Raw genomic sequence first — 12,285 nt, 5'->3', positions numbered from 1 at the left:
TATTTCCTTGGACGAACTCTTTCACAAGAAGCTCCACTGCTAATAAATTTAGTTAGATCCGGAAAGACAGATATTATATTAAAGTCACCTGACTGTCTTTTGTATTTAGCTTGTAGGTTGTTATCGCTCAATTTATTACAAAGAGCATTAGAAAAATCATGCAATTAATGTCATTTTCATAACAAAGTAAAACCGATCGATCACCTAGTAGATACATTAATGGTTGAGCTGCCCTTATTGAAAAGTCTATCCGTTGGCTTTCCGTTTCGCACGTAGTTACCATTCATTGTCCAGTCCTCTTTAAGTGAATGCAGGTGTTTCCAACTTACATTTAGCCTGCCACTCTTCCATGTTCTTTAAGTCAACGGTAAACATTGACAACCGAAATTGTAATGTCGAAGTTCATTTTATATTGGAGCTATCTTGAATGTAATGTTCGTGTTTCAATATTTATTTATTCGCGCCTGAGAAAATATCATCGATTCAATTTCTGTTTCGGCGTTCTATTTTTACTTGCATAAGTCTCTTAACTTTACTTCTTTCGTAAAATATATATCACTGATGACGTATAAATATAAGCATACGAACCTTTAAGGATCTTTTTGGTTGTTGTTGTTGTTGTTGATTTACTTTTTGTACGTTTTTATATTAAAAACTTAATTTATATAGTGTAAGAGTGATTGTGAAATCACAGGTATATTCTACTTGTCATCTTAATATGTCTCAGGGTGATGGGCGCAGAGGCAGTATCTTTGTGATATAAAGTTCTGAGTGACACTGGAACTGCTATGAACAGGCGTGTCTTTTACCACCAGGCGTACTACTTATTCGTCCCGTCATTTTGTATCATAAAAAACATCTTTCGCTTCCATCACACTCGCATCAGTTTATAAATAACACACCCGTTTTATTCTTGTTTCTTAAAACCCGGTCTTTTTTTAAAGTTATCCTCGATAACGTTATTTTTCATTATTTATTTACAAAGTTACAACCTCGCAATCAATCAAAGTTCGGCAGGCTATTGAATATTTAAATCTAATCAAGTTTCCTCTGAAACGTTGCTCGGGTGGAATGCAAATACAAGGAATTGTACAATTTACAGTTTCTATTTCTTGAATATAATACAATTACTTCCTTATAACTTTGATTTGTAAAGTAGGTACTCTATACAAGGGCACACTGATAGCCTTGTTGGTAGGACTCTGGCGTCGTATAAAGGATGTCCTGGGTTTTATTTCCATTGTGTCTTTCGGTATGCTAGTAATTACTTTCTACCGGGTACTCACTAGCGAGCTGTAACCCTAACTCTTGCATGTTGAGTTACCAAAAATCATAATGTGTACATAGTTTGCGAGCTTGCTGCAAGCGGAACGCGTGCGGTTCGCAATGAGCCGGCGTTAACCAGCAGGTGCTGTTTCACGCGTACACATTAGAACCTCGTCACTGTATCTGTCACGATACAGTTACAGCTCGCTAATGAGTATCCGGCTTTAAATTTTATTCGTTCAGCTTTGTTTATATAATATTACATTATAAATTGCACAATGTATCAAAGTAATGGCTTGGCTAAAAAGTCGGTATGGTTTTTGTCACAGTTTTTCAGGTTTTGTGTCAGGTTTTCTTTTAAACTGACTGTGAACTGGCAACCGGTACTATCTCGATTTTGACAAGTTTACACGGTGAAGAAAAAATTGTTTGCGTCATTTATATAGCATCTGGTTTATTAAATTAAAATATAGTGTGTGTGTAATAAAAATATATAAAAACTACGTATTTTTATTTAATAAATCAAATGCTATATAAATAACAAACATAATTTTTTTCTTCATCCTGTAAAGTTGTCGAAATTAAGATAGTACTGATTGCCAGTTCACAGTCGATATGGTCATTTTAAAAATAATATTTTATCGAGTTTATACTCTGAAAAAAAGGATAACCAAAATGCTTCAGTTATTTCATTTTTTACCACAATTTAGTTAGTCGTTGTCAAAATTACGACTCTTCCGTAGAACAAAGTCCTATGTGCAGGACTGCTTATTCTATATGAATTTTGTTCGTTGTTCTTCGCTGTGGATATCAGATCGATCGTTATACGACTTTTTATTTCCAAAACGAAATAAGGTATAAAAATTCTGATAAACGCCTATAGCTAGGTCTTGGTTTGAATATATACAGGGTCCGCCATCTAACGTTTTTTTTTCAACTAGTGCTTATTTCGTGAATAGTAACACTTAGCTCATGTTTGATTTGACAGATAATTAGTTTTATCCTTCCGCTGAACGAATATGGTTGTGTATACGCTTGAACAACGCTGGGAAATATTGCGACATTACTTTGAAAATCATGGTAATATTGCAGAATGTGTGAGAAAATTGCGTACGGATTTTGGAAGAAGAGAAGCACCGTCAGCTCCGTATGTTCGTTATCTTGTGAAAAAAGTGAAAGAAACTGGCATCCTCATCGATAAACCAATGCGTGAAAAGCCCAAAACAGTGCGTACACCCGAGAATATTGCTGCTGTTGCAGAAAGTGTGCGTGAAGCGCCATCAACATCAATTCACCGTCGTTCTCAACAATTGAACATTTCGGAGACATCATTGAGACGAATTTTGCATAAAGACCTTGGTATGACGCCATACAAAGTCCAATTGGTTCAGGAGTTGAAGCCAACTGACCATCCAATGCGTTTTCGCTTCGCTACGTGGGCCTGCGATCGACTTACAGAAGATGCCGATTTTGCAAAAAAAATCATCTTTTCAGATGAAGCTCATTTTGATCTTGGCGGGTATGTAAACAAGCAAAATTGTCGCATTTGGGGCACAGAAAACCCGCACGCATACATTGAAAAGCCGACGCACCCAAAACGAGTCACTGTTTGGTGCGGATTTTGGTCCAGAGGCATAATTGGGCCATTTTTCTTCGAAAATGAGCAAAGAGTGGCCGTAACAGTCAATGGCGATCGTTATCGGGCCATGTTGAACGAATTTTTGTTCACAAAAATTGAAGAGGAGGATATTGGCAACATTTGGTTTCAACAGGACGGCGCTACGTGCCACACAGCCGAAGCTACACTCAATGTTTTGCGCCCTGTTTTTGAAGATCGCATTATCAGCCGCAGAGCTGATGTCGTTTGGCCACCTCGGAGCTGCGATTTGACACCGTTGGACTATTATTTGTGGGGTGCCGTCAAAGATAAGTGTTACGCCGACAAGCCAGAGACAATTGACGCTTTAAAGGACAATATTCGTGAAGCCATTGGTGAAATACAGCTGCACACAATCGATAATGTGCTTAAAAATTGGACCGATCGTGTAGGCTACTGCATGGCCAGCCGAGGCAGCCATTTGAATGAAATTATTTTTCATTATTAACCGGAAGGATTGTACTTTCAAATAAAAAAAGAAATTTGAGAAAATATTCAGTAGTTTTTTTTTTAATTTCATTTAAAAAAAAAAAAGTAATTTGGCGGACCCTTTATTATGTATCTATCCTCTTTTCGCGTATAATCACGTCAAAAATTCACATTCTTCGGATGAATCGATTAGTTTAATTTAATAAAAGCGTGCAATGTGTGCAACACAAAACTATTTGGTTACGTATTGCCGTCATACGTAACCAAATAGTTTTGTAGCTACCAGTTTTATGCCACATGCAAACGAAAGTTACGCTGAATAAAACGTTTTTTTATTCAGAGCAGGTTTTCGTGTTTTTACACATATAAAATGAAACTATTTATTCGTTTCTAAGAGCGGTTACACTGTTACACACGGTGACTTTTAGCAGGATGCAAACGCGATGCAGCAGCGATGCAATCGCTAATTATCTACCTTTGCGCACGCGCGCGATTTTAAACTGCGATGCAAACGCGATGCAAGCGCGCGACTGCATCGATACAAACGCACGATTACATCGCTACACTTGGGATTTGTAGGCGGTTGCATAGATGCAGTCGCCTATAAATCGCAAGTGCAGCGATATAGGCGACTGCATCTATGCAATCGCCTACAAATCCCAAGTGTAGCGATGCAATCGTGCGAAACGTTGGTTTGTTTGTATTTTTTATATATTTTTCAACCTAAGACTATGTAACTACTAAGCTAACCCAATATAAGAAATAGTTAAAGGTTCCGAATAACAAAGTAAAATTTCGGAGAACTGCAGTTCATTCTACAACCAGTATTACTACTAACTAAACTGCATTAAGTTGAGTTAGTGAAAAATAAACACAATATGCCCAAAAAATTAATCATAAATTCAGTAAACAGTAATCAACTTGTTTCAATTACAATTCTAGGAAAAAATAATTCCTTTACAGTTATTAATGCGCTCAGATCGGCTGAACTTTTAAAAAAGAAAAAAAGAATAACTGCTGCGCTTCGGCACGGAACCGACAATCCGCCTAGTAATAATCTTGTTTTCATTTGAATACCTTTTTACTCCAATATTTTAAAACTTGACCATAGAATTTGTAAAGAGTCTGAAAAGTTGTTGGTTTGAAAAATAAAACAATCACGCGTTCTGAAAAAATGGTTTCATTTACGATTTTTGTGTAAGTTTCCATTATATAATTATAATAACATAACTAATTAGTATTGCGGAAAACGCTGAATTAATTTAACGACAACATTTGTCAGACACATGTGGTGACCTCCACTGTTATATCTGCATTATGCATTACTAAAACGCGCAATTAATATGTTACGCACGTTTCAGTACATATTATTTGTGTGCTGTAAATGTTGCTTCTCAATATTTTGTGCTAATAGTAGTTGTCCATAATGTCTTTAGAAGTTTCCAGAAGCAGTGGAGCTCCTTGCGAAATAGTTCGACCAGGGAGTACCTACCATCTTAACTATTTTTGCTGCCAAGCAGTAATGTGAACGGTAGTGGGTTTTTGAAGGGTTAGGGCGCAATTATTCGACACAAATTTATCGCGCTCATCCCTCGCGGCCGCGCGAAAACTTTTTCTTCGTGTAATTGAGCGCTGAGGGTGCTAGTGAAATTACAGGCATATGGGACTTGTCTACTTATGTCGCAGAGTGAAGGGCGTAGTGGCGGTGCCCCTCAGACCTTTGCGATCTAAAGCTTTGAGTGGCACTGCAGCAGGCACGCACGACTTGGTAAAAAGTCTATTTAATCATTCTAATATAAAAAATCCCTATAGCACGTTCTTCTGGCCAAAGTATCTTGTAGTGTCCTGGACGCGAGTAAGGGTCCATGTCAGGGAATCCGGTCACCGGTCAACTGTGAATTTTTTTATGATGACAAGTGACGGGACGAACGAGTCGTGCGCCGGATGGTAAGCTATACGCCTGTTCATAACAGTTGCAGTGCCCCAATCAGAGCTTTAAATCGCAAAGAGCTGTGGTGCACTGCCACTGCGCCCGTCACCCTGAGGCATAAGTTGACAAGTTACATGTGCCTGTAATTACACCAGCACCCTTACCCTTCAAAACCGGAACGTATTAATGCTAACATTACTGCTTGGCGGCGGAAATAGGTAAGATGGCTTAGTCTCTTAGTAACTGCCTCCGTGGCCGAACGGTTACCATGCCGGACTGCCATGCAGAGGTCCTGGGTTCGATTCCCAGGCCGGGAGAAATATGTGTATGGCCTACATTTATTTCTCTCGTGAGTTTGGGTGTAATTTGTGGTTGTCTATGTGTGTGTCCATGGCACCCGCGACACAGGGTTTCCCTAGTGCGGGGCTATGTTGAGTGTGTGCGTTATTAGTATACATAAGTAAATAGAACAGTATACATCATATAATACATATATTAGGAACTTAGTATTAAAAAACTATGCTATCTAGATTTTTTACGCAACACCATTGCTACACCTCCAACGCAGATCGTCGTCACAATTTTTTTAAGAAAATGTGATTTTTCGACCCTTTATAATAACACATTAATTCACATGCACATGTACACCATTACATAATTTTATATATGATATTAAACATTAGTGAAATTACTTTTTACCAAAATTTTTCCTAAAACATGAGTTACGACGATTTGCGTTGAAAGTATCTAATCTACTACCTGAAAATAAATTTTATTTTCAGTTCGTAACTAAGAAAGCCTTTAATTTCAAATCGCCAGAGTACTATCTAAAAATAAAGCTTTTCCGTTATTCTATGTAGAGCTATTTGGAACTGACTGGCCACTCTTACCGACTAGAACTGCCGGCATGGAATACCTATACAATTAGTAAGGTTGGAAATGGAGAACCAAGATTATATTGCTGAAACTCTATTACAAGTAAACCTTAAATTTTATTATTCAACAAATTTTACTACCTAGGCATGGGTCATTTTGAACTCTAATCTCCCGTAACCTCGTTTATATTTCCATAGACAATATCGATACTTCGGAGAGAAAAGATCGTAAAAATCAATTCTTAACGTCTTAAAGTCAAAATATGTCATATATTTAGGAAAAATGTCATGCTTTTCTACGTAAACGCAAAAATGAACAAGGTATGAATCAAAACGTTTTTATACAGTCTTTGCAAATTTTGTAGTCTGGACTTTACGCGATTTCTACTCTGAAGAATCGATGTGTATTTGAACAAACCGACGCATTCTTGTAAAGATGCAATATTATAGTCAATAGGTTATTCTTATATTGCATCCTCTGATCCTCTATAAGTACTGCCCTTATAATGTAAAAGTAAATCAGGCTCAAAACTGGCTTGACAGAACAATAATTGAAAAACAACAATCGCTTCGAAACGCCACAATAGTTAGAATTGAAATGTACAGTGTATACTTTAGAATATTGCAAAATATTTTTTGTAATAACCCTGTGCGCAACAAAACCCACCGAAATTAGGCTAAGTCGAAAAACAAACAACAGTTGGTTGAGTAGAAGACCGGTTGCTATAATTTTGGGGGAGATTTAATTTGGAAATCCATTAAATTTTGCCGCGGTCATTAGATCTGATGTAAGAAAAATGGCTGACAATTTTAAAAAAAGAGGAAGCTTATCCGCTGCGATAACTGGTGTCATTCTTGTCGCCTTTAGTTGCGAGTTCTCTGATTTATAATTTACTTCAATAATTGACAAAGTTTGCAAATTGGAAGATATTCTCAAAAAATTGTTTTTTTTTACGGATAAAAAATAGTGATTTCAGTTAATTTCTTTATATTTTTTTATAAAATTTTAGTGAAATTAAATGAATACCCAGAATGATAGATAGATTACTTTCTTCACTAATATGATACAATACAAATACAGATATAGTAATATAATAAATAATACAATAATAAATAGAATTGTGATCATTTTGATAACATATTATTATGTAATTGTGTCTGTTTTATGCATCGAGTATATAACCAGAAATATAGACGAAATAAGGGCCATATATTCCTGGTAACACATTAGCGATGCGGCTCTTATAAATATCAACTCCCGTTTGCACTGAAATATAGACAAGCCAACTACTGACCTGTGTGTACGTCTCCGTATATTCCAAAACATATTCTGTATTTATTGTAATGAAGATAATATCTCTAACAATGTCTGCTGTTCTATTCGGTGGTGTGGGAAAAACAGCAAAACATCTAATTACAAAACAAACGGAATCACATTTCATCGGTAATTAAATATTAAATATGTAATTTTGCAATTTTCGTCCATTATAGCAAAGCTCAAGTTAACTGGTCGATTTGAAGTGAAACAGTTGACGACACCCATTGACGACACCCGTCAATTATTTCGAACTCGGGCTAGCCAATCGCAGCGCAGTTGTCACAGTAATGATATGGCAGAATAGTTTTCAAACAAATTAAATGACATTTCGTCTCTAGATCTGGTTATATACTCGATGGTTTTATGTTCAGTCCTTTGTCTAATTTACTCTGTGTACATCGTATGTCTTGTAATTTTTAGTTTGTCACCAAATAAATTATTTTTCTTCCTTTCAATTTTTGGAACAACTACTCGCTCTTCCAAGTTGACTTCATAATTTATCCCACACCATGCAAAATGGGGGCCCAGATGAATAGTCCGTTAATTGGCGCATAAATCACACAGACCTTACCATTATCATGTGAGTACCGTCGCCGGACAACACGTGGGGCTGTCGTTTTGTTTACTTTCATTGAACTCGAGCGAGTAAAAATGTATTAACCGGTAAAAAAAGCGTACTGCGTGCGCACTGGTTTGAGTTCCGTCGCTGGATTTAAAATCGACCTGCATTTTCAACATATTAGGTACCTATATCTATATTTACATAAAATAACGTATTTCATTTCGTTAACTAACTGTTTATTATAATAATATGTTATGTATTATAGATCGATTTCTCCCACGTAAATTGTTGTAAGTCAAATACCATATTTTGCTTTATGACTTAAATATATCCTTCTTTTTATATAATACATCATAGGTTCCACATTTAAAAGTAAAGAAACCACTTAGTGTTTTGTTTAAGTTTACTTTCAAACATGGAATAATTTACAAAAAGGATATAATATTTACATTAAAAAGAAAAAAATGGTATTTTGACTTACAACAACTTACGTGTGAGGTATCATCATCAAATATAAATAAAATCAAATTATCGTCTACTGAGATGTTCAACCATCTAAAGTATGGTATTTTTTGTCTCTTGAATATTTCTCTTTGCATCTGTTTCTTATCTTATATCAACATAGGTATACCAAAAATACAATTAGAGGCTATTAAAAATTAATAATATATTCTAGTCAAAAAAAAGTTTTAAATATTGCGTTAAATATAGGAAAATGTTTAATATTTATAAAATAAACTCCACGTTTACTATAATAAAATTTAGCAAATTATGTTTAATAATTCCTTTCAAATTGTTTTCCTGGTCAAGTTCGGTGCTTGGCATTATGGTAATTCATGTCATATCAGTCATGAATTACAACGAGCCCTTTAGGACTGAATGGGGCTTCTCAGATTTTAGGTACAGAACCCTAAAAACCGATCACTTGAAAAATTTTGTCGCTGTCATCGTATATTATAAATTTTTAATACAATTACTTGGTCTCGTGCTGCTAAGTAACGTTAATCAATGTTGTTCAAAAATAAAAAGCGTTAATTTAAATAAATGACCACGATACTGAATAGGGATTTCTAATAGAATACACCCATTAAAACATTTTTCATTTTTTCCATATTATATACGGTAACTTAACGGAATAACTTCATAACATCTTGTGTCGTTTTTATTTATTTATTTATTTATTTAAAGTACACATTGTGAGTTTACAGAGTAACCCAAAGCACTCACAATGTTAGTCATAAAAGCAGTCAATACATAAAATTATAATGTCAACAAAAATAAACTAATTTAGTGTCCAATAAAATCAATGCTCCGTTAAACAAAACATAAATTTTATTTTGATAATGTAAAGGATAGCATTTAAATTTAAAGATTTTTCTCAATAACGCCTATTCACCCTCGCCTTGAAGACATAGGGGTGGAACCCAAGCCTACGTCTAGTCCTCCGATGATGGAAAGGGGAAGGGGGAATTAGATCGTGTAATTCCATCGCACACTCTCCGTGGTATATTTTGTAGTATACCGATAAGCAGGCAACTTTATGTTGGTGTTCAAGGTTCTGCAGCTTCGCTTCTACTAATTGAGTCACCTATAATGTTCTTGGCACGACATGCCTTAGTACAATAAAGTAGTAAAGTACCTACACTAAAGTACACGTGATCATATGTCAAAGGTGTTTTATCACATGAAATTCATAAAAATAATGCATACCATACGAAATAAATTATGTATACATGTAAAATTTTATAACTCACCTAATTAGATGCGACTAGAGATGAGTCATGGATAAATATCATTGGGGTAAGTACTCAGGATAAATAACCATGTTTACTCTATATTTATCCAAAAACGTTGATAAACATTTTAAATCGTGTTATCATTTATATTTAGTAAAACAAAGTATATTTTTAAAACTCTTTGTGTACCTACACAAGTATAAACGTTTATTTTGTATATCATGTGTTTTAATTAATAGATTTTGTGTGTGAAATGTGAAAGAGAATCTTTAGCCTATTTCAAATCCAAACATGACTTTATTTAGTATACGTAGTACAGTAGCCCACAAGAGCATAAAGTTGGGTCGCACTGTGACTTATGACATTTCGTTGTCAGTTTTGTTAAAAAAAAAGATTTTGTTACAATCGCAACGAACGTTTGACAGGTGGATAGGCGATCGCCATAAAGCTGCTATCTACATCATTCAATAATCAGGCAGATGCCATTTTACTCTTCTCTTGAATGCATCCCTTGGCAAGGTTACCACACGAGCACAATTTTCATCTCACAATAAATTAAAGAAGTCACTACAATGAAAATTTCGCTTCATTCGGTTATTTATGAAAAACTGATTAGCAAGTGTTTGATTTGAATAGAATAGGTACATTTTATTTTTATGAAAAAGATCTTTTATTGTCCAGTTACTATTTCCGCGCCCTTTACACCTGTGTTGCGCATACGCTCTCATTTGAACCCTTGGCACAAGTCTTGTCATTACAATCTTAATTTATTGTAATCTCTACAAAACGTTGAAATGGTTGGAAACGTTGATTCACAGTTTTGACTTAATCTCAAAATATTTACTACAATAATATGTAAAAATCTTTATTTTCTTTTTTATTATTTGGAAATTACAAAATAATCAAGATCTAATTTTTTTAACACGTAACGTAAATATTATAATTCACTACATTTTCAAGATTGTTTCGTACTTATTGTAAGACTGTTATATTAATAAATTAATACAAACAAAAATCTCTGGGTAAAACGATTTGGTTTGTGACTTTTCTGAGATTGACATTTGACGCGTTTGGATACGTCTCGGATACAAGCACATGGCCCAACATTGCTAGCATTAGCATTTTGTTGTACCAATGAATTAAAAAAATATCAAGGTTGTCATGACGGTATATTTATCAAGATAATTAATTGTCACTGATAATTTTATCACTGATGAATATAACTTAAAGCCTATAACCATATAACCGAAAGATGAAGCGGTCTTAACCCATCCCAATGGCTTTTGTTTTATTTGCGTTCTATTTGTAATAAATTTTAATTCTGCTTTTTTTCGTTGGGTAATTACAAGAGGCGTACCCTATCCTATATTTTAATCAATCTACTTTAATTGAGATGATGACTCGACGAAATTCAGAACTGCCGATTAAATGCAAAAGATTATAAAGATGGCTGAAAATAAACTTGCATAAATAAACCATCAATCACCGCTTTACTTTTTTACTAAATTATTTTTGTCGGCAAAGGCTTTTAGACCGATATCAGAGTAATGGATACCTGACAATGGAGCTCGTTATAGCATGTAGGTTACCTACTAAAAAGTTTTGTAAAGACATTCCGAGTCATTTTTCACATCTGTCCTTTGCTTTATTTGTAGGTATTGAATTCATAAGAGCTAGCTTTTGTTGTGCATTCGAAGACAACAATCCAATAAATAATAAAAATGTGAACAATAACAGACAAATTCTTGTTGAGTTTTCTGTACTGTTAGCTTTAGTATTATTAGCATTTATTTTCCAAGTTTTACTGATTTCGTTTAAAGGAATGTTTGTGAAAACCAATAAACCAGTTTCATCCCCCAATTTGTCACCCTTTTAAAAGTGACCACCGCTGAGGTACCCCCTTTCCAACAAAAACAGAATCATCGAATTCCATTCACAAAATGTCGAAGTAATCGCGTAACATAGGTACTCACAAAAAATACAGTCGAATAGAAAATCTCCACCTTCTTTTGAAGTCGGTTAAAAATCAAGCTAAACTAATAACACTATATATATACTATGAGTATACTCCGTAAAATTTAGCTTGTTTATAACGACAGGTCAGCAAAATTAATTACTAAATTCTTATTTTTATGACAAATAATAATTATATTACATATTTACATATTTATACGTTGCCACCTATTAACATACGATAATTGATATCAACGGGCCAGTAATACATCACTGATGGGAGTTAATTCTCTAAGAAATATTTTCACAACTTAACATGATGAAGTTACTTTCGACGGAAAAACGTCTGTGTTGGGACACATGGAAAATATAATATGGACTCGATGAACCCATCCAGTCGAAAAATGCAATGGCGGTAATTTTTAAAATGTTACGTGTTTTGAGCTACTGTTTGTTATTTCCGCTCGAATTGTATATTTTTGATGAAGTATCCCATCTGATATGCTCAGTTAATTATAGCTATGGAAATGGAACTGTAAATTAACATAACCGTTGGTGG

General features: G+C 34.7%; 1 protein-coding gene across 4 annotated transcripts in view; it reads left to right on the top strand.

Moving 5' to 3' along the window:
- The window catches only part of LOC113231559 (rap1 GTPase-activating protein 1), a 291,196-nt gene that overhangs the window by 100,799 nt on the left and 178,112 nt on the right, over nt 1-12,285 (top strand). The gene's annotated exons all lie outside the window — the stretch shown is intronic.

The sequence above is a fragment of the Hyposmocoma kahamanoa genome, unplaced genomic scaffold (genome assembly GCF_003589595.1).
Source record: "Hyposmocoma kahamanoa isolate Upper Pololo Valley unplaced genomic scaffold, ASM358959v1 65, whole genome shotgun sequence".
Classification (NCBI taxonomy): Eukaryota; Metazoa; Arthropoda; class Insecta; order Lepidoptera; family Cosmopterigidae; genus Hyposmocoma; species Hyposmocoma kahamanoa.
The sequence above is the reverse complement of the archived record's forward strand: the minus strand, read 5'-3'. Positions and strand labels throughout refer to the sequence as shown.